The sequence below is a fragment of the Carcharhinus amblyrhynchos genome, chromosome 6 (genome assembly GCF_965287045.1).
Source record: "Carcharhinus amblyrhynchos chromosome 6, sCarAmb.v2.hapA, whole genome shotgun sequence".
NCBI lineage: Eukaryota > Metazoa > Chordata > Chondrichthyes > Carcharhiniformes > Carcharhinidae > Carcharhinus > Carcharhinus amblyrhynchos.
In genome coordinates this window covers 92,469,846-92,496,957 of record NC_137329.1, presented here as the reverse complement: position 1 = coordinate 92,496,957, position 27,112 = coordinate 92,469,846, and the positions used below count along the sequence as shown (strand labels likewise).

Genomic DNA, 27,112 nt, shown 5'->3' with positions numbered 1-27,112 from the left:
AGTGTTTATTCTTGTGCTTGAAATCAAACTGTCTACTGGACCACTTCTTGGTTCAAAAAGTCGAAAAAGAGAGGGACAGAAAATTGTGAACTATGGTAATCTGGCATTAACCCATGGCAAGCGGCAACACGTCCTGTGTTTACAGATTTTGGAAAGGAATCACCGTTTCAAATTCCCCATTTATCTATCTGGGGTGGTGGGGGCAGGAATATATGAGTATTAAATAAGTGACAAAATTCCACTGTTCTACTAAGAAGTTGCCAATCACTAAAGCAGGTTTTTTTTGGCCATAGGCAACAGCTATATGTTATTGAACAATGTATGTGACAACATTACAGAATAGCTACAAAAACATTTTAAAAAATTAACATCTAAATACTGCACTATTTATAAACACAGCCTCTTGGCATTTTCAGAATCACAGACGGACCTTCTTCTCAATATTAGCATATTCTTAGTCGCAACTTCTTCAGCCTGGCTCTGATTCCATTTTAAGCGAGGTACCATATAACTCGTCCTTTTGCGTGTGTGTTGCATGTTTTAAAGTCCATTGTTTTGCATTTTTCAGAAAAGAGTGCCTGCTGTATTTACGTTCAGATGAAATGTCAGCAGTTTTGTGCTGCGGCGTCGTTGCCCCTTTAATAGGACGTTTGATGTGGCTGAAACTGGAGAATCTGTGTTTATTGTAGTCTTTGCCCAGTTAGAGTTGGAGAGGGGACAGCGGTTGCTATGGGGACAAGACTGCTCTGAGGCAGCTGGTGATTAGTTCAATGGAAAGAAGTCAAGGGAGGTCAGAGGAGGGAGGTGTGGGAATAGGGAGGCAGCAGTATAGCAGAGAGACGTCAGAGCCAGTAAGCTGGGGGCCAGTGAAGAGAGGGAGGGAGGAGAAGGATGATAGAGAAAGACAATCCCCCCCAAAAAACCAGGAACTGAAACAAAGCAAACGGAGTAAAAGAAGCATCCCGTTACTGCCTGGGGTTGTGGAGTGTGCTAGTGAAGTTCCTCGGCTGTAAGGAAGCCAAAGACAGACTCGATCTTTTCCCCCTCTCCCCAAGTGAAGTTTTCTTTCTTCCCCCAAAAGGAGATACAGACAAATGCTGCCTAATTGGGTTATTTGTTGCAGGAATGAGGCTGCAAGCAAGAGAGCTTCACCAACAGCTAGAGTCGGCGAGGTAGGAAATTCCACAAATTAACTTCTATCTTCCTCTCCTGTTTGGGATTCTGATTGAAGTCTGACAAAAGGCAGAGCTGATTTTCAAAGAAAGTCTGTGCTCCAGTCAGAGGGCTGGGGGTAGGGAGAAACGCACCATGTGAACATTGCGCTTGAGACCCTACGCTTCAGGCTAAACATACTTCCTTCCAGATCCCATCTCATATTCTCTATCGATTCTATGTTTGTGGACGTGTTATTTTTAATCATCTGAATTTTTCAGTAACCGGCTAAATATTTATGGATGACCTACCCCCTAACCCAGGCTTCCTGTGGAATACGTGTCTGTTATCTGTAGAACTGTTCTATTAAGTTAACCCCTTGCTCACTACAATGCTGGCTGCTCTTAATCCTGCTCTCTTGAGAAGTTACTGGTGCTCGTTTATGATTATAAACTGAAGTTCCTCTCTTTTACCCCAGAGGTTCTCGCCGTCTCTTAAGTTCCCCTCCCGAAGGGCTACTGTGCACCATTCCTCAGAGGAAGCCTGGCAAACTGCTCCCAGGCTACTTGCAGTGTCTTCCCATGGGGAACAGGAAACTAAGGGCTACAGGAAAGTGGCCTGATGTGACATGCGGCGTGCTTTTCTCCTCTGTCTCTCCACTGGCAGTGGAGGGACAACTCCCACACAGCCGGTATTTGAAAAGCGAACACCTCGTTGTAAGTGAGTTAGCGAGGGAATCTCAGGCATGAGCCCCGGAGCAGCACCGCACTGCCTTTATTTGATATTCAGGGTCACTGCATCTTACATTTCGTGTCTTGTTGATGCAGGGACCAGTCCATCCGCTGCTTTAGAGATTACACACAAAGAAAGATAATGAGCGAGACTTGAAGTATTAAGATGAACACCTGCCATTGGGACAATGAAAATATCAAACTAAACAAGGGTCTCAGGCTTCAAAGACTTTCCCATATTGGCATTTTTGGCTCCAGCTCTTAAAGAAGTGGAGTTATCAAACAGTTTATCCTGATACAGGGTACTGTAGTAGCTTCAGACTTGTACAATGCTTACCAAACTGGTAAGCAATCATTGCATTCCAGAGCTATGACTGTAGCACTACATTCTGCACTTGTTTCCTTCTCTATGAATGGTATGTTTTGTCTGTATAGCACAAGAAACAATACTTTTCACTGTATACTAATACATGTGACAATAATAAAGCAAATCAAATCAGAATGGTATTGAGGATCCTGGGCAGGTCACTCGAATGATTGTTGTCATTTGAAGCAGTTAAGAACAAAGAAAATTACAGCACAGGAACTGGCTGTTAGGCCCTCCAAGTCTGCACCAACCATGCTGCCCAACTTAACTAAAACCTTTACGCTTCCAGGGACCATGTCCCTCGATTCCTATCTCATTCATGTAATTGTCAAGATGCCCCTTAAAAGTCACTACTGTATCCGTTTCCACTACCTCCCCCAGCGACGCGTTCCAGGCACCCACCACTCTGTGTAAAAAATCTGCCTCGTACATCTCTTTTAAACCTTGCCCCTCCCACCTTAAACCTATGCTCCCTAGTAATTGAATGAAACCAGAGCACCCGGAGGAATTCCACACAGTCACAGGGAGAATGTGCAGGTTCTGCAGTGACCCAAGCCGGGAATTGAACCTGGGTCCGTGGTGCTGTGAGGCAGCAGTGCTAACCATAAAACCATAGATCATTACAGCACAGAAACAGCCTTTTGGCCCTTCCTGGCTGTGCTGAACCATTTTTCTGCCTAGTCCCACTGACCTGCACCTGGACCATATTTCTCCACACCCCTGTCATACATGTACCAGTCCAAGTTTTTCTTAAATGTTAAAAGTGAGCCCGCTTTCACCACTTCATCTGGCAGCTCATTCCACACTCCCGCCACTCTCTGCATGAAGAAGCCCCCCCTCCAATATTCCCTTTAAACTTTTTCCCCGTTAACTCTTAACCCATGTCCTCTAGTTTTTTTCTCCCCTAGCCTCAGTGGAAAAAACCTGCTTGTATTCATTCTGTCTATACCCTTCATAATTTTATACACCTCTATCAAATCTCCCCTCTGTGCTATCAAACCACCAAACAGACAGCTGAAGAGCTAAATAAAATATTTCAAAATAGGGTGAATTAAAATGTTGGTGGGAAGTTTAATATTTGGGATTCTGTTAATGCAGGGTTAAAGCTTTATTTTGTAGGCTTCTTAAAAATACTTTTATGGTGAGACTTTCTCTAGTGATCTGCCTGATTTGTGTACAGTATATGAATTATTCACCTTAGTCTGTCAAAGAGCTCTAGCTAAAGAATTTATTTTTAGGCTGCAACTTTCTGTGGCAATATTTGGCAAGTGTTTGACGTAGAGATGGTAATTACTTTGAGGTATGTCAATGCCTTGTAATAAAGTCACTACTTACGCAAAACAAAGATCAGATCAGTTCTTCTGGCTCCTTGGTGATGTTCCAAATGCGTGAGATTTGAAGTTACAACTACTGTGGTTCTTTACCTCATTTTTTTTCTGACGTTTTGTGCATATTGCTATTTATGGATCCAAAAAAATTCAATGGAATTTGTGTCCACACCAACAATCAATAGGCTCTTTCTAGGTGAGTGCTTGCTGTTGTAGTAATCTCTCAATAATTTATGCGCTAGACAGAATTCCATCTGCTCATTATGCATTTAAGTGTTTGAGAGTAAATGAAAATAGACTGGAAACCTGTTTATTTTAGTTACATACTGTATATGACCTTAGTGTTTTGGACAGCTTTTAAAGTGGGTGCTTCCAAATCTATTTAAAGAGAAAGTCACTAATAAGGTAGTTTTAAAGAGAGAGTTTTTGCCAGCTTTCCAGGAAGTAGTCTCTGCCTTTTAAAGGGAGAGTGTTTCTCAGCATTGACTTATTGCAGGATTTTTTATAGGTGGTCCCTTAAAATTGGAATCTCCCTTTAAAAGTGTATTTTCCCTCATAGCATTCAAAGCTATGATTCAGTAAAACATCTCTGCACTTGATTTTAAAGTTGTTTATTTAGGTGTCGGTGGCAATCCCAGGAAACTTATTAAAATGAGATATTCAACCTTGTGGTGCAAGAAGCTGATATTTGTCTAGCAAAATAACCCAATTATGCAGTTTGCTCAGCTCCTTAGACTGTCAGGCTCAGCAATTCCCTCAAAGCCATTCTAAAGATGATTTTGAAACTTTTTGTGTATCCTGAAATGAAACTGACCTTCACACCACTCAAGTTTCTGATAGCTGTCTTTGTGCATTGGAGAAGGTGAGAAATACACAAAATGATCTTGAATGCAAGCATGTAGCTTTTTAAATTTAACCTACCCAGTCAAAATATGGTGTATTCAAGTCCACTCTAGACCATTAGCATGTAATATGAGTGGTCATTTCACTGAAGTATTGGGGGAGTGCTCCATTCTTGGTTCAGAGCTTAAACGAAGCCTTTGCTTATTTGTTTAGGTGGATGGAAAAAATAGACCATGCCATTATTTGAGAGTGGAGTGACAATTCTTGTTTCAGACTATACCATCAAATCAATTGGATCAGTAGGTGATTCAACACCATTTCTGTTTATGGGACGTACAAATTATCTGTCATCTTCGGTTGCAAAACTGTTATCCTCAGTTTCCCCTCCTTATTGAAAATGGCCATGCATTGCATGCGTCGAGTCACTTGTTCTGTGTTCTAATGTGGCTGTGGAACCCAAATGCAGACCTGCATAATTTTTCACAATGTGGGCAAAGATTAATTGTTTGATTTTGTTTGGGACTGTCCCATTATTTAGCTTGCGTTTTGTCCTTTGTCGTTTGAAGGAAGCAACACCACTCCCCATGTATTACTTTCTTGTTCATTTTTCTCCCATTCTGTGGTGGACATGCCACATTTCCTGGAGTTTGACTTCAAGGTTCCTTCAATGTTAATCTCAGCCTATCTTGTGTTGAAGTTTAAGATTTGAATACATTACCACCTTAGTGATTTTATCATCAGCGATACATTCCACAGGTCCTTTCCATCTGAACTGAGTTCTAATGATGAGTGCTTCAATTCCAAACAATCCTGCTCTTTGAAGAACCTTAGTGTTGGGCATTTTGTCCTCCCATTTCATGTCCATGGTAATCCGAATGCATCTCATTCGGAACCTATCCAAGTACTTAATAAATCTGGAGAAGGTATCCGTCTCTCACAGGCATATAGGAGGATAGGTACGGCTACAGATTTGTACACAGCAAATTTAGTTGTGAGCTTGATACTTCATTTGTGGCATAGTCTTTTAAGTAAATGGGTAAATACTGAACTTGTTTTGGCAATTCTAGTTGGCATCTCATTGTAAATTTCTGGAGACTGATTCCAAGATACGCAAAGTTATCTACAACATTTGGGATTGTGTAAATTGGTGGCTATAGCAGGTGGGGTATCATTAGAGTTTGGTGTTGGTTGGTGGAATATGTCTTATCTTCCTCAAATTGATGGTTAGCCCTTAATCATCAGACCCTTTTGAAAAGCAGTCCACGATTCACTGAAGGCTATGTCCACTGTATGCCGTGGGCACAATTATCGGCAAACAGCAATTCCGGTATTATCATCTCTGGAATCTTAGCTGACAATTCCAGTTGTCTCTGATTGAAATGATTGCCATTTGAACTGATCTGGATGTATATTCCATTATCCTTTCCATCAAATGCTTCAGAAAGCAGAGCAGCATATACCATGACTCAATTTCAAGAAGTCATTTATTGTAATGATATAAGTGCCACTTCTTTTCTTTCTGTTTAATAAGTGATTGAAGATTACCTGGATGTCATATCAATTGCTTCTAAATCAATCTTTGAATTTTGCAAAGTGTCCTACAAGGAAGAGTCTCACAGTTTGGTTGTCTCCCAAAGCTATGTCATTTTCTTGTCTTGTGCTTCAGATTCCTCCTTGTTACGTGTATAGACCTGACTTGAACAGGATATACACTGCAGGAAGTATTTCTATTTCTCACAAGGTTGCCTTTGATTAATTGCATGTGATAGGTGTCAATCTAACTCTAGCTTGGTTTAACCAACAGAATGATATCTAACTGGCTGGCATGTGGGGGTTTGGAGGGGGTGGGGGTGACCCATTCTCTTCCCACTGCATGGTTTGGAGACCTTGATAGACTATGTTGGGATCATTTTTACCTAAAAACTTTTCATCAGAGGCATACAGTCTAAATTGTGAAAGTACTACAGACAACTGGCAGAGATTCGTGTTTTCTATTATTTTTTGGCTTTCAGCCTTAAGTTCCTGGTCTGTTGGTAGGGTTTGGGAAATTGTGGGATGCTGTACTGCTTTCAAGGACAGCACGGTGGCATAGTGGTTAGCACTGTTGCCTCACAGCGCCAGAGGCCCGGGTTCAATTCTGATCTCGGGCCACCGTCTGTGTGGAGTTTGCACCTTCTCCCCATGTCTGCATAGGTTTCCTCCGGGCACTCCAGTTTCCTTGCAAACTCCAAACATGTACGGAGGTTAGGTTGATTGGCCATGCTAAATTGATTCCTAGTGTCAGTGAGATTAGCGGGGTAAATATTAGGAGTTATGGGATTGGGGCCTGGGTGGGATTGTTGTCGGTGTAAGCTCGATGGGTTGAATGACTTCCTTTTGCATTGTAGGGATTCTATGATTCAGTTCTATGATTCAATGCATGCCTCAAGTTAAAAAAGAGGTCTTTATTCACCCAGTAGCATACTATTCCAGTTGTGTCTTGCTTAAAGTTGTGTTTTGGCAAATTGGGAGCAGGGGCTTTGGGGTTCATTGAAAGCTGAAGGTAATGAGATACAACCTGCACCATAATGGGCACTGGCAGTCCTCAAAGTAGATCTTGGTCTCTGTGCAGCTGATGAACCCAGCCAATATTTTCTCACTAAAGTGAATCCAGAGCATCATCATGATTTTACATTAATGCTGAAAAGTGTCATGATAATACTCAGATCTGATATCTTCATTGCTGTTCAGAAAAGTTAAAAGTGATGTCTACATTTGCAAAAATCTAATCTCTTTCATATCCCTGGGAAAAAAGGCAAAACTGTGTGGAAATATATGTCTATGTAACAGAGAAAGGGTTAATTCCAGCTGTTATTTTATGCTTCAGTTAAGTGCACAGGATGGGAAAATGATGTCACTTTTAAAGCAAGGGATGACTGCTGGGGCCCATTGCAACATCACTGAGGGTGAATGTTGTGTTTAATCTCACTGCAGAGGATCGAGAACTAGGATGAATTCACTGAGAATGAAGAAATGTTTCTGTTATGGCTGGAAGTGGCTCCTTGCTTAAAGCATACGGCAGATCACAAGCTCAGCTCAATCCTGAACTTTGTGAATCTGTGAGTGACATATTCAAACCCTTCTGTAATCTGACTCTTATTAGATAGGGGTGGGGTCCTCTATTCAACCACATTCCTCAGCCAGCTTTCCCTCTGCTCTCTTGCAGTAATATTTTTGATTTGCTCCTTGTTGGAGGAACGCAGTTTATCTGATGCCTTTTATCTTCGTTGCAGCTTTTGAAATGTGCCAGAGTACTGCTTCAGGAAAAAAAATGGAAAGATAGGAATTCAAGCGCTCATTTAGATGAGGATGTCGTTGCCAGGGTAACATCTGGCTTATGACAATAGGATCAGTTGTATCGTGGCACCATCTTGTTCCGACTAGTATCCAACCCAAAACAATTAATCTTTGCTTAAAAATAAATGGTTTAAGTTTTGCAGCAGTACCGTAGTGACTGAGAAAACAGCATATTTTCCAGTGAGAGGGGTAACTATTTCTATTCATTTGTGTTACTAAGCACTTACCTAAACATTGATCTAGATAGTGATTTGTCCTCAGAAGTTCAAATTGTTTCCATGCAAAGACAAGAGGTAAATATTTTTTGCTGTGCAGTCAAATGCCTGACTGGCTGCTGTGGTTCAAATGTGGACAGAAGAAGTGAGGTGAGAGTGACTGTCCTTGACATTAAAGCAACATTTGACTGAGTATGGCACCAAGGAGCCTGAGCAAAATTGAAGTCAATGAGAATTGAGTGGCAAAATCTCCATTAGTTGGAATCATACCTTGTACAAAGAAAGATGGTTGTAGCTGTTGGGGGCCAATCATCTCAGCCCTTGGACATTGCTGCAGGAGTTCCTCAGAGTAGCATCCTAAACACAACCATCTTCAGCTGCATCATCAGTAACTTTTCCCCCCTTCATAAGACCAGAAGTGGGGATGCTCACTGATAATTACAGTGTTAACTACCTTTCACAACTCCCCTCAGAACCTCCAATGAACTAGTGGGATTTGGACTACAGGATTTGCTTCCTTTGCTTTCCATCTCTGCTGCCACTCTGCTTTGTCATCGAGAAGTTGTGACTCAAAATGTGCTTTAGCTTGATGGACAAGTTGTTGGGCGGCAGCAGTTAGCACTGCTGCCTCACAGCGCCAGGGACTCGGGTTCGATTCCCAGCTTGGGTCACTGTCTGTGTGAAATTTGCACACTCCCCGTGTCTGCCTGGTTTCCTCTGGGTGCTCCGGTTTCCTCCCACAGTCCGAAAGGCGTGCTGGTTAGGTGCATTGACCCAAACAGGCACTGGAGTGTGACGACTAGGGGAATTTGACAGTAACTTCATTGCAGTGTTAATATAAGCCTTACTTGTGACCAATAAATAAACTTCACTTTACTTGGTACCAAGCTCCACCCAGATATTAAGATGAATGCATTTAAGAGTGTCTTTGAAATGTGTTCTTTATCTTCCCTTTGAGAGTTGAGAGAACAGGACCTGGTGAGGGAGACACTTTCAAACAAGAAAGTTAATTTATCAGGAGCATTGCCTGAATGTATGTGGAACGGACTCCAAAAAGAACTCTGGTGTTTGTTTAATGGTCCACCCACTGAATTTGAAGGTAAGATTTGAAGATATTATGGATGGAATCTTCCTAGTGCTCTTATGTGTTGTTGTACACAAAATAGGTCTCATTATGACAGAGGGGTGTGATGGTGACAACTGCTCTGCAGACTCGGACTTTGCTGACTTCTGGAGGACTTTGTTGTTAAAAACATGGCTTGTACAAGGCTCAGTCGGCATAGCTGATCTCCCCATCAAACTGTCTCCTTTTGAGAGAGCTGGCTATGAAAGTATGGGGAGTGTTCAACATAGGGCAGAGTCTCATCTGTAACATGTATGGCAGGGGGAATATTTGGTTGGCCAGGTGAGAGTTGATTGTACGTTTCCTTTTGGCGACACTCAGGGATTGCCAAGTAATCACTGATTTAATGTAGAAAATGTGGCAGGCAATTTGCACACAGAACTTGGAAGAATCATGTATCGAGACACTATAGGTAGAGCTCAGAAACAAGAAAGCGGCAGTCAATATGATGGGGGTGTACTACAGGACTCCCAGCAGCCCACGGGAAATTGAGGAACGGATATGTAAGCAGATTCTCGACAGATGTAGAAATAATAGGGTTGCTGCAGTGGGAGACTTTAATTTTTCTCATATTGACTGGAAATCCCTTAGGGCTAGAGGTCCAGATGGTGAGGAATTTGTTAAGTGTGTCCAGGAAGGTTTTTTGGAACAATATGTAGATAGTCCAGATAGAGAGGAGGCTATACTAGACTTGGTACTTGGGAATGAGCCCAGCCAGGTCATCAAAGTTGCGATGGGGGAACGTGAGGTGAACAGTGACCACAATTCCATAAATTTTTGAATACTCAGAAAATGACAAGTGTTGTCCTAGGGTTAAGGTGCTAAACTGGGGGAAGGCTAACTACATCCGGATTAGGCAGGACGTGGAGGCTGTTGTTTCGGAGAGGCCGTTTGAGGGTAAATCCACATCTGGCATGTGGGAGTCTTTTAAGGAGCAGTTGATCAGAATGCAGGACAAGCACGTGTCTGTGAAAAGGAAAGGCAGGAAAGCTAGGATTTAGGAACCATGGATGACCAGGGAAATTGCGAGTCTAGTTAGAAAGGAAAAGGATGAATACATAAGGTCTAGGTGACTAAAAACTGATGAAGCACTTGAAGAATACAAGGAAAGTAGAAAAGAATTCAAACAGGGAGTTGGGAGGGCAAAAAGGGGTCGTGGAAAGTCCTTGGCAGGCAGGATCAAGGACAATCCCAAGGCATTTTATACACATATTAAGAACAAGAGGGTAGTTAGAGACAGAGATGGCCCACTCAAGGACAAAGGAGGGAAATTATGTGTAGAACCAAAGGAAGTGGGCGAGATCACGTTTGTTTTTTCCTGTGGGAGTTCAGAGAAGAATCTCCCACACTTTGTGTGCTGCAGATGACACCAGCGTGAATATCATTAAATTTCAAGGGATGGGACCCCTTTCAGAGGCTGAAATCAGTGTGCTGAGCGGGCCACGGCGCATGCGCCAAACTGTCACTGAAAGATCAGCACATGAGCAGTGGCCCTGCGCTGATGGCCTCCTGATTGCTGGCCAGCTCGATCACTGCAACACTGGCCCTCTGTCCCCCAGGGCCCATTTGCTGGCCCACCGACCATTCCTGGGCACCCCCCTCTCCCCCGCCCGGCTCCCTGTGATCTCCAGCCACTCCATGCCACCTCCTCCCCCACCCCCGCACACCCTACCCCACAGTACTGAATGCCCCAGTATGCTGACCGCCCCCTTGGCTGACACACCTCCCCCCTCCCCCAGCACATCCGGATCGCTGACCCCCCTGCTTTCCCTACTGATCCCTATGCAGAACGGCAACAGGGCACCTTCCCCATCAGGCCCCATGCCCTATGGGCACTGTGAAGGTGTCATTGGGCATTGGCATATTGCCCCTTAGGCAATGCTGGGGGCACAGGCTGGCACTGCCAGGGTTCCAATGCCCAGGGGGCATGCCCCCACTGCCCAGCCCTCAGAGGGGCCCAGGTTGTCTTATCTTCACTCCAGCTCCCTGAAAGCGGACTGAAATGCTCTGGCGGGGTGGGAAATGCTAGCAGGCCTGGAGACTTCAGTCCCAGGCCCATTAATCATGTAAATGGTCTTTGTGCCTGCCCACCAATTTCCAGCACAGAGCAAACACCACCAGAAACCCAGTGCTGAGAGATGCAGGCAGGGCTGGAATGCTCGCACGAACTCCGCAAATGAGCCACCATGAGAATCTCCCTGTCCACTGTGTTGAAAATTAGCACAGCAGGATGGGAGAATTTTGGCCACTGTGTCCAATTCTGATCGGAACACTACCAGAATGAAGTGGAGGCTTTGGAGGGAGTAGAGAAAAGGTTTACCAGGATGCTGCCTGGTATGGAGGATATTAGTTATGAGGGGAGATTGAATCAACTGGGATCATTCTCCCTGGAAAGACAAAGGCAAGCGGTGATCTGATAGAAGTTTATAAAATTATGAGGGGCGTAGATAAGGTGAACAATTGAAAGCTTTTTCCCAGGTCAGAAATGACAATTACAAGGGGCACAAGTTCAAGGTAGGGGGGAGGGGAAGGGTTTAGTAGAGATGCGTGGGGGCAGTTTTTTATACACAGGCTTATGGGGCTCCAGAATGCACTGCCAAGTGAGGTCGTCGAGACAGACATGTTAGTGACATTTAAGGCTTATCCGAATAGACACATGAAGAGGCAGGGAATAGAGGGATATAGACAGCTGGTCTGGATAGGACAACATGATTGGCGCAGGCTTGGTGGGCTGACGGGCTTGTCCCGTGCCGTACTGTCCTTTGTTCTTTGTTCCACAAAAAGCAATGAAATTACAACCAGATAATCTATGATCCAAACAGAAAGTGCTGGAAAAGCCAAGCAGGTCTGGCAGCATCTGTGGAGAAAGAACCAGAGTTAACGTTTCAAGTCTAGCATTCTTCCGAAGAAGAGTCAAATGTGCTGTGTTTTTTTCCAGATCTCCAAATACGAGATAACCTGTGTTTTTGTTTTGTTTATGGGATGTAGGCATCGTTGTCCAGGCCAGCATTTATTGCTCATCCCTAGTTGCCTTTGAAAAGCTGGTGGTGAGCTGCCTTCCTGAACCACTGCAATCTATGTGGTGCAGGTACACCCACAGTGCTGTTAGGGAAGGAGTTCCAGGATTTTGATCCAGCGACAGTGAAGGGACTGCGATATATTCTCAAGTCTGGGCGGTGAATGACTTGAAGGGAAACTTCCAGGTGGTGGTGTTCCCAGGTACCTGCTGCTCTTGTCCTAGATGGTAGTGATTGTGGATTTGGAAAGTGCTGCCTAAGGAACCTTTGGTGAGTTCTTGCAGTGCATCTTGTGGATGGTCCAAACGGCTGTTTGTTGGTGGTGGAGGGATTCTTTCTGGTGATGTTGATTTTGTGGGAAGAATAATGGCTGGGACGCCAGTGGTGACACCCTGACTTATGCTTTGCTCTCCTTTGGAGAAAAAAGTGCTTTAGTTCACCTGAAAGGGCAAACAGGTTCTTAGCTTAATCTCTTATCTGGAAGACAGTATTTCAGATATTGAGAGAATGCTGCACTACAACACTGGAGTGTCAGTCCATATTTTTGCATTTAAGTCCCTGCATTGGGTATTAAACTCCTAACCTGCTGACTCTGAAATGAGAGTGCTAACCATTGAGCCACAACTGAGTAGATCCTTAGTCCTGATGCAATGTTGGATTCTGGGTGTCAGAACTGCTTGCAAGTATATTACCTAGATCTCCTTTGGGCATGGCCAGGTTGCAAAGTATAAATTCAGATTGCCAGCATTATGGACGGGACCCATTGTCCTCAATAAGTAGATCAGAAGTAACCTTGAGAGCTGCTGTGTTGGATGCTAACTCTGGGGAAGACATTCCCAGATCTTTGCTGCATCACAGTGGCATCACATTGATCCAGTTTTCAGATCACAAAGTGAACACCTTTTGTGTAAACTCATAGACACAATGGTCCACCCAGTGTGTTGACAATTGTAGCTTTGCAAGTTGGGAGAGTGTCCACAGTAAATTCCATTGTTGGCTGAAAGGCCCATTCTGTCAAACTTTCACTATGGACTAGGTCTCTCAGAATTTCAGGTCTGGCATAGTCTTCTCTTTTTAGGACTGGTTTAGGGGTATTGAGCAAGTGGAGCCATATCCAGTACAGGGTAAGGGTGTTGGGAAAGTAGGTTATGGAAGGTCAAACTTGGAGGTCAACAAAGAAAACATTTGGAGCAGTTGCACCTGGGGTGCTGAAGGTATAAACATGGAGGTGAAGTCAGGGTTGATAGCAAAACAAACTGGATTTTACTCCCGAATACTGAGACATTGGTAAGCTTGGGCCTATGTCATAGAAGTTATTCAGTAATGCTCTCAAGAACATAATAGAATAAGAGAAAGAGTAAATTTATGTGGTCTGTCAAACCTGTTACTCTTCATCAAAAAACTGATGAAACTTGCTTTAAGTTGAATGCAAACTCCGAGATCACCCACTTTCCTTTTATTTATGGCAGGATAAGGAAAGAAAATTATATCTATTCCTTTTCCCATTTCATTGCCCCACAAATCACACAGGGAGGGATTTTATGGCCTCAGTCATCCTGAAATTGTAAAATCCCGCACGAGGTCTTTAGACCTTCCCATTGTTCACCCTTCACCTGCTCCAATTGCTGTGATGGGTGGGGCGGTAAAATTCTGGCGACTGTGTCTTTTTTTTTCCTAGAAATGATGGCACAGAAGTTAGCACTGCTGCCTCACAGCACCAGGAACTAGGGTTCAATTCCAGCCTTGGGTGACTTCTGTGTGGAGTTTGCACGTTCTCCCCATGTCTCTGTGGGTTTTCTCCAAAGATGTGTGGGCTAGGTTGATTGGCCATGCTAAATTGACCCTAGTCAGGAAGATTAGCAGGGTTACAGGCTAGGGCCTGAATGGGACTGATGTTGGTGTAGGTTTTATGGGCTGAATGGCCTCCTTGTACACCGTAGAGATTCTATGATTCTATCAGTATTCCATCACACCCCTGATTTCTGCATTGTAGATGGTGCACAGGCTTTGGGAAGTCAGGAGGTGAGTTACCCATTGCAGAGTTCCCAATCGCTCACCTACTCTTGTAGCCACAGTATTTGTTTGGCTGGTTCAGTTCAGCTTCTGGTCACTGATAACCTCCAGGTTGTTGGTACTGGGTGATTTGATGATGGTAATGCCATTGGATATCAAGGGGAGTTGGTGAGATTCTCTCTTGTTGGAAATGCATTGCCTGGCCCAGGCCTGAATGTTGTCCAAGTCTTGCTGCATATGGACATGGACTACTTCGGCTTTGCTCCACTTTTCATACTATCAACCATCCCTTGATTCTCTCAGTATCCAGAAAGGCACTGTTCTCTGCCTTGAATGTACTCAATGAATGGCCATCTACAGGTCTCTGGAATAGAGAATTCCAAAGTTTCACAACCCTATAAATAAAGAAATTTCTTCTTATCTCAGACCTAAAAGGTGTCCCCTTATTCTGAGACTGTGACCATAGTTCTAGTCTCCCCAGCCATTGGAAGCATCCACTCAGTTAAGCCCCTTAAGAACATTAAATTTCAATGAGATCATGTCTCATTCTTCAAAGCTCCGTAGAATTTAGGCCTGGTGTACTCTGTCTCTCCTCCACAGACCAATCTCCTCAGCCAGATATTAAACCTGCTTTGTGCTCTCTCGAATGCAAGTGTATCCATCCTAAGGTATGGAGAACTAAACATGTCTCACAAAAGTCTTTAGCAAATCTTTGCATTTGTACATTTCAATAGTGGCATGGTGGCACAGTGGCACATTGCCAGAGACCCTGGTTCAAAGCTGGCCTTGGATAACTGCCTGTGTGGAGTTTGCACACTCTCCCTGCATCTGTGTGGGTTTTGTCCGGGTGCTCCAGTTTCCTCCCATATTCAAAAGTTGTGTGGGTCAGGTTGATTGACCAAGGTAAATTTCTCTTTAGTGAGGATAGGAGTCCAAGCTCACTACTCTCACCTCCATCCTAATAATACCTTGAGGGCAGGCTAGACATTATTCCATCTAACCCTGGACCATTCATTTATATTTCACTAAAACCAGTCTTCAAGAGATCTCACTGCTTCTCCCTAATCCAACAACCCTAAATCAGATGATCTGCCAGAAAGCGATCCCATTAAACAGGCAGCATACCTCTAAAAGTGACGGGGGATTGCAGCATAAAAGTGGGGTTACGGGGATAGAGCCTGGGTGGGTTTGTTGTCAGTGCAGGCTTGATGGGCCAAATGGCCTCCTTCTGTATTGTAGTGACACTATGAATAAAAGCTTTTGCAATTTCTGTCTCTTGCTAGTTTACTCTTAGGTTCTATTTTCTCTTTATTAGTTTTTGGTCCTGGGGCAATTCTAACTATTGTTAACTCAGTGGATCTGATGGAAGTGCAAGCACCTATTCTGAAAGCTCCAATATAGTGCTGTTGGTTCCATTCAGCCTGTCTATTGTGGATGGTAATGTGACTGGCAAGACAGACTAACATACACTTTTACACACTGATGACCAAATTCCTGAGAAGCAATTCTTGAGAAATGAATTTACTGTTTCTATCTTTCATTTCTCTCCTGTTAAGTGTAGCATTCACTGAAGATTCTCATCCACACTGATATCAAGTTGTGCTTGTTTGGTCAAATGCCAGGCTTGCAGATGTTAGCCTGTCCCCTCTTGCAGACCAGATTCTTACACAACAAGTAACGGGTTGTCAGCTGGGGGCTTTTGAGTCCTTTTATCCTCCTCATTTGACAAGTAACTTGAATTAACTTGTCTTGAAGGAGGAATTAAAACAATTTCTTGCTACACCGCTGCTCCCCATATCCATCAAGTGCAACAGTGCACATATACTTGAATGGCCATTCACTCGCACTGGACAAAAGTACCAAAAGAGAGACCTCATTGCACCACAGTATCTGCCATTAATCTTGTGAGCAGAAAATCTACAATTTGCTTGCCTATTTCATTAATTAGGTAATTCTACTCATTAATTTATTACCTCCTGGACAGTTTCCATTCTAGTCCTCGTTCTGATTGTGCATTCCTCAATACTGAATGTACATGTGAGCTCCCAAGTCTCTACTCAGTGTTATTCTGCTGCAGGCTATTAGGGAGTGAATGAGATTTGTTCTGTCTTTTTTCCACTTGATTTCCACTGGCAGCTGTCTCTAATAAGCACAGCTAAAGTTGCGAACTTGCCATATTTTCGGTGCAGGGCTACATTCTGACAATACGAGTCACAGCATGTGGATCTAATGCATTGCCCCACCCTTGTGTGAGGTGGAAAGATTTTGACGGTTAAATTGCTAATGGTGGCTGAATCAAATCCATATCCAGATTTTGATTCTTAGAACCCTGTCCCTTTGGCAGGGATGCTGCCTCTTTAATGGGATCACTTTCTGGCAGACTATCTGATTTAGGGCAGGATTACGGAGAAGCAATGGGATCGTTTAAAGACTGGTTAAATGATGGTCCAGGTCTAGATGGAATAATGTCTAGCCTGCCCTCATTTTTGGGATGGGGGTATGAATAGTAGGCTTGGAGTCCTTTCCAGATCATATATCACTGGATTATCTGAAGCTGTTGCCATTCTTCAGCTTGTGGTTTTGTTGAACACTATTGCATTCATTAGCTCTGTTTGCAAGAGTGAGAGTCCAGAGCTATGGAAAGACTATCAAGAGTTCCTCAGAGACTTCCAGTTACAGGCTGGCCCTGGTAGAGGGTTAAACAGGCTGCCTAGCTGTCCACTCTATTGTATTTAGATAGACATCTGCCTTGAAGAGAGTCAGAGATGTAAATATATAATTTCAATCAAGGATCAATTCCCAAAAGGTTAAGGAATATTGACATCACAAGTAAATGCTCAGGAGTTGTTTTGTTGTGATTATTAATTTGAAGTTTTTCTATCAAAGTAATCTGTCAGCTTGCTTTGGTTTGGTGAAGATTCAAGGATGAGTTTCTTCATCTAGAGCATGTGGGTATGAAAAGAAGAAATTCTTACTGATAATTTGAATAGAAAATTCAGCTTGAACCCACATGAGAGAGTTCCATTTTGCAGACACGCTAACTTCTTTTCCTGGAACGTTTTGGTTCATACTATTGATGAAAGACCTAATCAGCTCCTGATCTCACTCTTCCCGTTGGATAGTAGTTTGGAAAGGGGCAGTTATCAAGTGAAGGAAATGAGAGAAAAGTCTACTTGAAACATTCAGTAAGTGTTGGTCTTTTCCTTCTGGTCAGAATGTGCCCAACAGTAACAGCAGCATGAGGCATTGCAGTGGTGAGTGGTGTGGAAACACTCCAAGTGTAAAATTCTGGCTTTGATTTTCCAATTAATTTAAATCAGATTAGTCTTAGTCACAGAACCATAATCCTGACTGGCTTCAGACTGAGACCTAGAAACCACAATAATTATGTACTACAGGAGTTCAGACGAACCACACTTGGAGTTGTGTAATCTATGCCAGACATTTGTCAGCTTTTGGTCAGCTTTATAAGGATGAAAACTAATTGGTCCTGTCCTCTTGTGGACTTGGTGCACCCACAAAATGTGTATTATAGTAATAAGATGCGAGACTGTTCAGCTTGAAGAGTATGATCCTGCTGCATATGTAACTGTCAGCTAAAAAGGTACAACCATGTAATGCAGATTCAGAAATTTCTCTATAAAGTTGCCCCATGAAAATTGTACAAATTGGGTGAAAACTGTATCTAATATACCTGCCTGTCTCTGTACAGACCGTGTCAGTTTGGTGTTTTTGACAAGACCAGCTTGTACAAGCCAAGTCAGGATAATGTTTATAAAAGGATTAATGGGTGGCATGGTGGCACAGTAGTTAGCACTGCTGCCTCACAGCACCAGGGATCCGAGTTTGATTCCTGGCTTGGGTCACTGTCTGTGTGGAGTTTGTATGTTCTCCTCGTGTCTGCGTGGATTTCCTCTGGACGCTCTGGTTTTCTCCCACAAGTCCAAAGTTGTGCAGGTAAGATGGATTGGCTGTGCTAAATTGCCTCTTAATATTAGGAAGACTAGCTTGGATAAATGCATGGGTTTATAGGGACAGAGCCTGGGGAGGATTGTGGTCGATGTGGACCTGATGGGCCAAATGGTCTTCTTCTGCACTGTACAGATTCTGTGATTGATAATCGGAGAATGGACTGTGCCAGGAAGAAAAGTAAGACTTTGTGTTAATATTTACCATTGTATTAACATTCAGAAGTGATCGCTGCATCAAAACCTTAAGACATTTTGAAAGCTGTGATAAGATGCTATACATTGTAGGTGCAAAGTATTTTAGTCTTATGGTGCGCATGAATGAAAGTGTTGGAGACTGTGGTGGATTACAATGTCTATTCATTACGTAACCCCATATTTAATAAAATAATTAATTTCTCAATCCGGATTGGAAATTAACTGGTTACTCTGTGGCATGGCTGCAGCCACAGTCTTAATGGGAAAGCATCAGATAGGGCTAACTTACAGGTGAACTTCCTAATTCATTCAAATTTCTGCACAAACATTTTTTGTGGATGTAATGAATTTGGGTCTGCCATTGGTATCTTTAAGGAGTCTGAATGTGTAACTTTTATAGGCATTGACACACACTGCTCTTTATCTATTTGCAGCATAGATCAGAGAGGTAACAGGAATATTTCTGTGATCAGCACTAGGTATTCATGTCCTTTACCTGTGTACTTTCTTCAACCTCTCTGAAAGTTAGACTGAACAAACACTTGGTGAGGCAAGGCTAAATATGAATGTGCCGAAGAAGCATGTCAGCTGAAGAGTTGCCAGATTCAGCAGCTAGGTGTTTTTCTGTCACTGAATGTGGAGCAGGACTGTTTCCCTGTCCTCTCAGCTAAACCTGCCCATGATCAGCTGACACACTCCCAGCTGTGTCTCCCCAATCAGACTCATAGAATCCCCACAGTGCCCATTTGGCCCATCGAGTCTGTATCAAATCTCCGAAAGAGCATCTTACCCAGGCCCATACCCCCTGCCCTATCCCCATAACCCCGTACGTTCACCATGGCTAATCCACCTAATCTGCATATCAATGGATTGTGGGAGGAAACCGGAACACTCGGGAGAAACCCACTGAGACAACGGGAGAAACTCCACACACATTGTCACCCAAAGCCGGAATTGAACCCAGGTCCCTGGCGCTGTGAAGCAGCAGTGTTAAAACCAGTGAGCCACTATGCTGCCCCCTTTCCTTCCTGCTTGGCAGCGATCATTCCCAGCAGACACTGGCTGTGGCCAATCACAAGATTTCCGGCTCAGCAGCTGGCCAGAGAAATGGAATAAAATCATTTGAATTAGCTCCTACCATTAAATTTGACAGGATCTCCATGTTTCCCAACTGCGGTCAGGCATTCTCCCTCCCTTATAAATAATGAGGTCCATATTCCTTTGAACTTATTGATTAACAGTTCACATCTCTGTATCCTTTCCTAATGTGTCTGGCACTCTCATTGCTGGGTGGTCCACAGCAAAGGCACTTAATGTTTCTATCTAAGTTGTAATTTGATTGCCCTTTTTCTACCCTCTTTATACTTCTCCTGTCCTTTTTTAGTTTTATTTACTTATCTCAAGAATTCCTTTTGAACTTGTGTCTATGTGATATGACTTTCTAATTATTACTTCCCATGGCAGAAGTTTTACCTCGTTTGAGCAGACATCTACTTGACCCAACTTGGATGGCACAGTGACACAGTGTGCATTACTGCCTCAAAGTGCCAGGGACCTGGGTTCAATTTTGTCTACGGGTAACTGTGTTTGTGGAGTTTGCACGTTCTCTTTGTGTCAGTGTGGGTTTCCTCCGGGTGCTCTGATTTTCTCCCACAGTCCAAAGATGTGCGGGTTAGGTTGATTGGCCATGCTAAATTGCCCCTTGATGTCAGGGAGATAGCAGGGTAAATACGTGGGGTTACAGGGATAGGGCCAGGGTGGGTTTGTTGTCAATGCATGCTCAATAGGTTAAATGACCTCTCTCTGCACTGTAGGGATTCTGTGATTTTATGAGAAAATCACAGGAGATATTGCAGGTATGCATCCTGGTGCACCGATACGATATTTCACTTGGCTAGTGCACACAGCAGTCGGAGAAACAACCAGCAACATTTAGTGGGCAATTAAGTCCATCAAGGAGTCAACTGAAAGCAATTTTAGTGACCCATCCATTTTTGGCCAATGGGCCAATCGGCCTTCATGTTTTTGCTACAACCTCAATCCAGGTGGGATGATATATCCAGAGTGAAATATGATCAGAAAGGATGTCTGGGGGCTGAGAATTTTTGAGGTGCTGCATTGGCACAGTTTTCCTGCAACTTTTAAAATCTGTACAGTTTTGCAGTTTTAATTTTTACCTTTTAATTTTAAGTTGGTCTTGCTTTGATAAGTTTGTTCTACCTATAGACATTTAAAAAGTCTTTACCTTTATTTGTTCCCTTTTACCTCATGCACTCACTTGTGTGTTATGTGCTCTCTCAGGAACTCTGGGTTGTGCTTTGCCATTCTCATGACTTTGGAATGTTTAACTTACCAATCTGGGTTTCCCCCACCTGGTGAAGTTGATCTCGTTCCTTAATCTTCAGTAAGATGTTAAACAGACTTTGGCATTCCTCCAGCTCAAAGTATTTAGAGAAACTTCAGACCCTTGGGAAGTCTCTGAGGTCACAACCATGCTGTTGACCAGACACCCAAAGGCAACCCTCCAAGTTCTCTTCCTACTGCAAGCACAAATATGTATCCATACAACTTTTCATAATGACAGGAGCCTAGAAATGGGATTGCACTGTTCCCATTTTACACCTGTACAATGGGTTCCTGAGAATCCAATACTGTTGTCAGCATGCGTGTGTTTATTCCACTTTTGGGACTATGAAAGATGCAGTTTGCTTGTTGAATTCCAATGAGACTGAAAGGTTGATTTGTTGTGAACCTGCTGCCAACAATAGGATCTTGCATTGATTTTTAAAAAATTAATTTTATTCCTTTCTCAAGGTTACAAAGCCAAAGTGCAGAGTGAACAGGGCAAGCCCTTAATCCATCTCTGTGCCTGCTCCAAAAAAAATTCAGATTCAATGTAATTCATGGTCCCCACAAGACAAACATACTGGGTGGAATTTTTTGACCACGCTTGCCCCAAAACCAGAAAATCCCACCCCAGATTAATGTATGTTTGTTTGCATGGTCGCCACCCCCCCACCCGCTACGCTTCCCATGGCAGGTGGGACGGGAAAATTTCCCCCCACTAGAATCAAGCTTCATGATCATGGTTTCACCCCCGTCAGATTAGTATTCAAACACAAATCAATTTCTAGGCCATTTGTCTCTTATCCTGAACAAGTGAATCATGAAAAAATGCACAGTTTGGGGAATGGGAAGTTGTTTAATACATTGGATGTGTAAAATGAATCTCATAATCTGCTTCTTACTCCTACTCCATCTGACCTGGAAATGCTTGAGTGCAAAGAAAGCTTTGACCTGTTTAGAGAGAGCTGTTCTTGGTACATATATGCATTAATTCACCTGGAACTCCTATGGCTAATGAGCTTTCCTATGCATCTCTCTAATTTGTGTACTACTGAACTTGGTAATTGTGGGGCAGTATAAAATGATCATCACACTTCACCTAATCTGGGAGAGTTTAATATTGACACTTGGATGCCAAGTGTAGGAGATTGTTCTATTTCTCATCAATGATTGGCTCTTCTTTGGCAGTCCCTCAGGGTTGAGGAGGACTTGCTTCCACTCCAGGGAGGTGGGCTCTGCGGTGGCTGAATAGCCCAATCCTGGGGCTGCAGAGTCTGCTACAGGTTGGACAGGGAGTGTTTGATGAGGTGAATGGGTGGAACACTCTGTTTTCTGTGTTCTCCTTCCGCTGTTTATGCTCGGCCTCCACATGCTCCACCCAGTGGTGCTTGTTTTGGTGGGGATGTCTCATTTATTTAGAGAAGTTTTTGGAGAGTCCTTGTAATGTTTCCTCTGCTGTCTCAGTGATCGCATGCCACTGTGGAGCTTGGATGTAGAGCATTTGTTTTGGGAGTCTGAATTCAGCAAGGGGACATTGTGGCCCCCCCATTGCAGCTGGTCGAGTGTGACCTGTGCTTTATTAGCCTAGGAGAAGAAGCTCATATTGATATGCTCATTCTGCCAGGGGATTTGTAGGATTTTGTAGAGGCAATGTTGGTGATGTCTCTCCAGGGAGTTGAGGTGTCGGTTGTACATGGTCCATATTTCTGATGCACACAGGAGCACTGTTCTGTAGGCCATGAACTTAGTGCTGGATTTGAGGTCTCGGTCTGTTTCTCAAGTATCCAAAGACTGCACTGGCACAGTGGAGTCAATGCTGGATTTCACCTTCAATGTCTGCCCCTCCTGAGTGGAGGCTCCTGTGGTATGGGCAATTATCCATCTTGTCCAGGGGCTCACCGTGGATCTTGATGGTCAGGAAGCAGTTTTGGGTGGCAGGAGTGGGCTGGAAGAGAACCTTTGTTTTCCAGATGTTTTGTCTGATGCCCATTCTCTCATAAGCCTCAATGAATGCATCAACAATGGTTTGTAGTTCAGCCTCTGAATGTGTGAACACACAAGCGTCATCTGTGTACTGCAGCTTGATGACAGAACTTGGGATGGCCTTGGCTCTGGCTTGGAGGCATAGGGGGTTGAACAGTATCTCGCTTGTCCAGTCAGTTAGCTCCAGTTCAGCAGGAAGCTTCACGGTGATGGGGTGGAGTGTTACTGCGAGAGAGATGGAGAAGAGCTTTGGTGTGATAACCCAGACCTGTCTGACCCCCGTTTGCACACATATTGGGTTTGTGGTGGTTCCATTGGTGAGGATACGGCTTACATGTCACTGTAGAGCAGGCAGAGAATGGTGATGAAATTCTCCAGCAGCTGAATTTGAGGAGGATGTTCCACACTCCCTCATGGTTGACAGCGTCAAAAGTTTTTGCAAGGTTGAAGAAGGCCATATACAGAAGCTAATGCTGCTCCCTGCACTTTTCCTGTATCTGTTGCACGTTAATGATCATGTCTGTTGTTCCTCATGATGGGTAGAAGCTCAAGGAGGAGTCACTAGGAGGAGGTGGTTCAGGAGGATTTTCATGATGATTTTTCCCATGGCAGAGAGTAGGGAAATCCCTCTGTAATTCCCACAGTCGGACATATCTCCTCCCTTGAAGATGATCACAATTAAGGCAAGCTAGGGTTGTGATGAGATGGTGGTGAGTAGCGTGTTGTGGGATGGTGTTGAGGTTACTTGCGTGGATGGCTGAATCTTTGTTGAGGAGGTCCTCCAAGTGCTTCCAGCATTGCCTTTCTGCCTTTGATGAGCTCCTCTCCATTTTTGACTGTGGGTGGTGGGTCCCTGGATACTCGGACTATAGATGGTTTTAATTGTGCTGTAAAAGTCACACACATTGTGGTTTTGGGAAATTTGCTGTGTCCCTTGTGCTCTTTCCACCCACCATCTGTTCCTTAGGTCACGGATTCTTTGTTGCATCTCAGTCTTCAGTCACCTGTAAGTGTGTTTCCTCTCACCTGGATTTTGGTGGAGCTGCCAGTTCAAGACTGCTTTGCGTTTGCATTCAAGGTGATCCTGGATCTCCTGATCATTCTTATCAAATCAGGCTTGGTGTTTGATGCCCAGGAGGTGAGCGTCTCCTTGCAAGTGCTGACAATGGTCTCTTTAAGGTGGACTAGGTCATGTGGATACTCTGAGGCTCTGGCTCATTGGTCATCACCAGATGGGATGCCAACTGAATAGCTCTTTCTCCTCAGGGTCATTGAGTCCAGTGACTTTGAGTCTCCTGCAGCAGAGACTTTTCTGCCTCGGCTTTTGGGGCCAGGGTGATGGAAATGGTAGATCAGATTAGTTAGTGGTCAGTTCAGCAGTCTTTGGCTCTGGTTTTGGCAGGTATGATGTGGACATCTTTGTGGTCTATTGCTTGGACAATGATATAGTCTATTGGGTGGCAGTGCTTGGAGTCTGTTGCCATGAGGTGTCCTGCTTGTCCTTCTGGTGGAACAGGACATTTGCAATGACCAGGTCATATTCTAGACAGTTTGTCAAGAGGAGGATAACTCTATTGGCATTTGTTTTCCCCACTCCTTCACTGCCTAAGACGCCTTTCCAAAGAGTTGCACCCCTCCTGACTCTACCATTGAAGCCATTGAGGAGAATCAGCTTGTCTCTCTTCAGGATGTGGGACAGCAATTGGTTGAGGCTGGAGCTGAGTGCCTGTATTGTCCTGTCTGTTGCGCCCTGGTTGGGGCGTGAGCGCTGATGGCTGTGATGTGCTGCTTCAGGGGCAGAGTGAGCTATAGGGTTGTGAGGCATTTGCTCATCCCACGGAGGGGGAAAGGTTTTTAACAGCAATGCCGACCCCATAGAGACGACGTTCTTCTTCTAGTTTGTCTTTCCAGAGGAAGGAGCATCTGCCGTCTTGTAACCATTTACGAATAATGATTTACTCCTTTGGTGAATCCAAGCTTACAAAACCGTATTTTGAAACTCAATTCAGGAACTGTCAGCCTCTCTCAGCACAGTCAGACAGAACTGCTGTCATTTTACCGGCAAGCTCGCCCCGGAATCAGGGCTGGCAAGGCTGGCAGAATGGCATTCCCATTGGCCTTGGGCAGGATTTTAGAACTGCGAGCGGGCAAGGTGGTAAAATTCCAGTAAATCGCTCTCCCATGCAATACTGACTGACTAATGACGTAAATACGATAAATCTGAATACGTGGGTGGAACTTAAGTGACCTAATCGCTTCAAGTGACCCACTCTCCCCTCACCCTCCACCAACAACAACAGATTCACCATTTAGTACAATAGAAGTCAGCACACTTAATAAAAGAGCTTTAGATGTCAGATGAGGTGGCCTGTGACTGAGTCACATGTTTAGCATTTCATAATATAGAATGATGCGCTGTTCAGTATTGTACAGTGTTCGTGTATCCACTCCTCCCTGTTTGGCCCAGTGTCAAATCAAGGGGTGAAGGTGAGGAAATGGGAGGGAGAAAAGACAAATCACGCCAAAATTATGATGAGTTAATCAAAGGTATTTTTGTAAAAACTGGCTTATATGGCCTTGGGAATCGCACTAAGTGCATGACTATAGAACTGATTGGGCACAAGGGCTGTGCTGTATGACCAATATTCCATGGCTTATTTAATGAAAAAAATTACACTCTTTGTGGAGATTTTCCCCCATTTGTGAGGGGAATTTGCAGGATATTTTGGGTGCATTTCGCTGTTTTCTGTTGTCACTCAAGTGCCATTAATTCACTCTTTCTTGCACTGCTGCAGAGAGGATTGAACATGGTTGCATTTGTGGGAAGAAATTTCTGATCTTACAAGAATACCCTGAATCCTCCTGCCCGCAGCAGGGTTCAGTCCTTAAGTGACAGCAGCAGGTAAAAGTGGAGCCAAGAATGGTGCTGATTTTTTTCTTTGTTTGTCCACGAACACAAATAGGCACTAACCTAAAGTGACAACTGCAGATGTTTAGCATGTGTGGGGCAGGAATTGCTGCAAGTAATTTATTGAAAGAAAAGTAAAACCTACAGTTCCGCATGCATATAGCTCTGGACTTGTGTCCAAGCTCATTCCTGCTTAATGTGTAGGATGTAGTTGGGATCATGTTGTGAAATCTCTTTTTATGCATACTCCCCTAGTGAACACTCATCATTACACTAAAGGTTCCCAGTGTGAATCTGTACAAAACAGTGATTTGTAGAGACCACTATAAACTTTTCAGGTTTTTGAAGAAATTAACTAGATTTGTAAGGATCAGTACAAGTGCCCTGGAATGTTGACATCAGCCTATACTAGTGTACTGAACGTAAGGTTTCCTACCACCAGTTTGCGCTGAGGTTTTGGGTCTGCCTACCTTTTTAGTTCATTACTATATGTAACCCTACACTCACACACGGGGCATTGTCCTCTGTTTCATTCCGGGGCCTGTCTCCCTAGCACAAATAAAGATATCCCACAGGTCACATTCTTAACACTGGTTTTCAAACAGGGTAGCCAGATGGCCTCTCCTGGCTCACATGCCAGAGCTCGTGCTTTTGTTCCAGCGGACAATGGGTTATTCCTGGCAATGTTTAGCACTGGAGACTGACTGCACACTGACTTACTGGCTCGCTCCCTGAAGATTTACATACTATAGACAAGAATCCTGGCTCTTTCTTCAGCTGCCTTTCTGTGGGCCTGGCCTTCTGCCAACCTCCTTGAGAGTAATTTTGAGGCCTGCTTGAGTTACTTCATGCATTTACATCATCCCCTAGGGAGTGAGACTGCCTAACTAAAAGCAAAAAACTTAATTAGATGGCGGAGTGTGCATTCCTAAACTTGTCGGTGCTTTTCTTTAGCAATCCTCATTGATCCACTCATATCATGTAATAAGTGTTTTCCCTGTAATTATCAATTTTAAGATTAGCAGCTATTTGTTGCCTTTTAATACAATGAAGTTTACATTGAAATGTCATCAGTTTTATCACATTCTCTGATGTAACGTGGTGTGCTGAGGTGTCACTGATTAGTTTGGTGTTGAAAGTTTACCTGGATTATTGATGAAATTGGCTGAAATACAAGAAAATGTGATGACACGCAAAGCGTAAAGGCTTGAAATCTCAAAAACCATATGCTGAATGTGAACTAAAGTCTGTTGACGTCAAACAAAAAAAACCAATTAATATTTTGAGTGATTCATCTCAGCAGAATTGAGGATTGGTTCCACTTGAAATAGCTATCTGGCTTTCTCTTTGTTTTAAAAGTTTATTTGTTAGTGTCACAAGTAGGCTTACATTAACACTGCAATGAAGTTACTGTGAAAATCCCCTAGTCGCCACACTCCGGCACCTGTTTGGGGACACAGAGGAAGAATTTAGCATGGCCAATCCACCTAACCGGCACATCTTTTGGACTGTAGGAGGAAACCTGAGCACCTGGAGGAATCCCATGCAGACACAGGGAGAATGTACAGAATCTACACAGACAGT

At 43.7% G+C, this 27,112-nt stretch overlaps 1 protein-coding gene across 6 annotated transcripts in view; it reads left to right on the top strand.

Moving 5' to 3' along the window:
• The window catches only part of LOC145344107 (DENN domain-containing protein 2A-like), a 110,998-nt gene that overhangs the window by 10,012 nt on the left and 73,874 nt on the right, over positions 1-27,112 (top strand). For 2 of the 6 annotated variants that reach the window (XM_080190954.1, XM_080190955.1), the window contains exon 2: positions 1,124-1,172. The gene's annotated coding sequence lies outside the window, so the exon portion shown is untranslated. Of the gene's footprint in view, positions 1-803; positions 1,173-3,729; positions 3,775-25,420; positions 25,523-27,112 lie in introns of those variants that run through there. The other 4 variants (XM_080190958.1, XM_080190953.1, XM_080190957.1 and 1 more) reach the window with 3 other exon arrangements.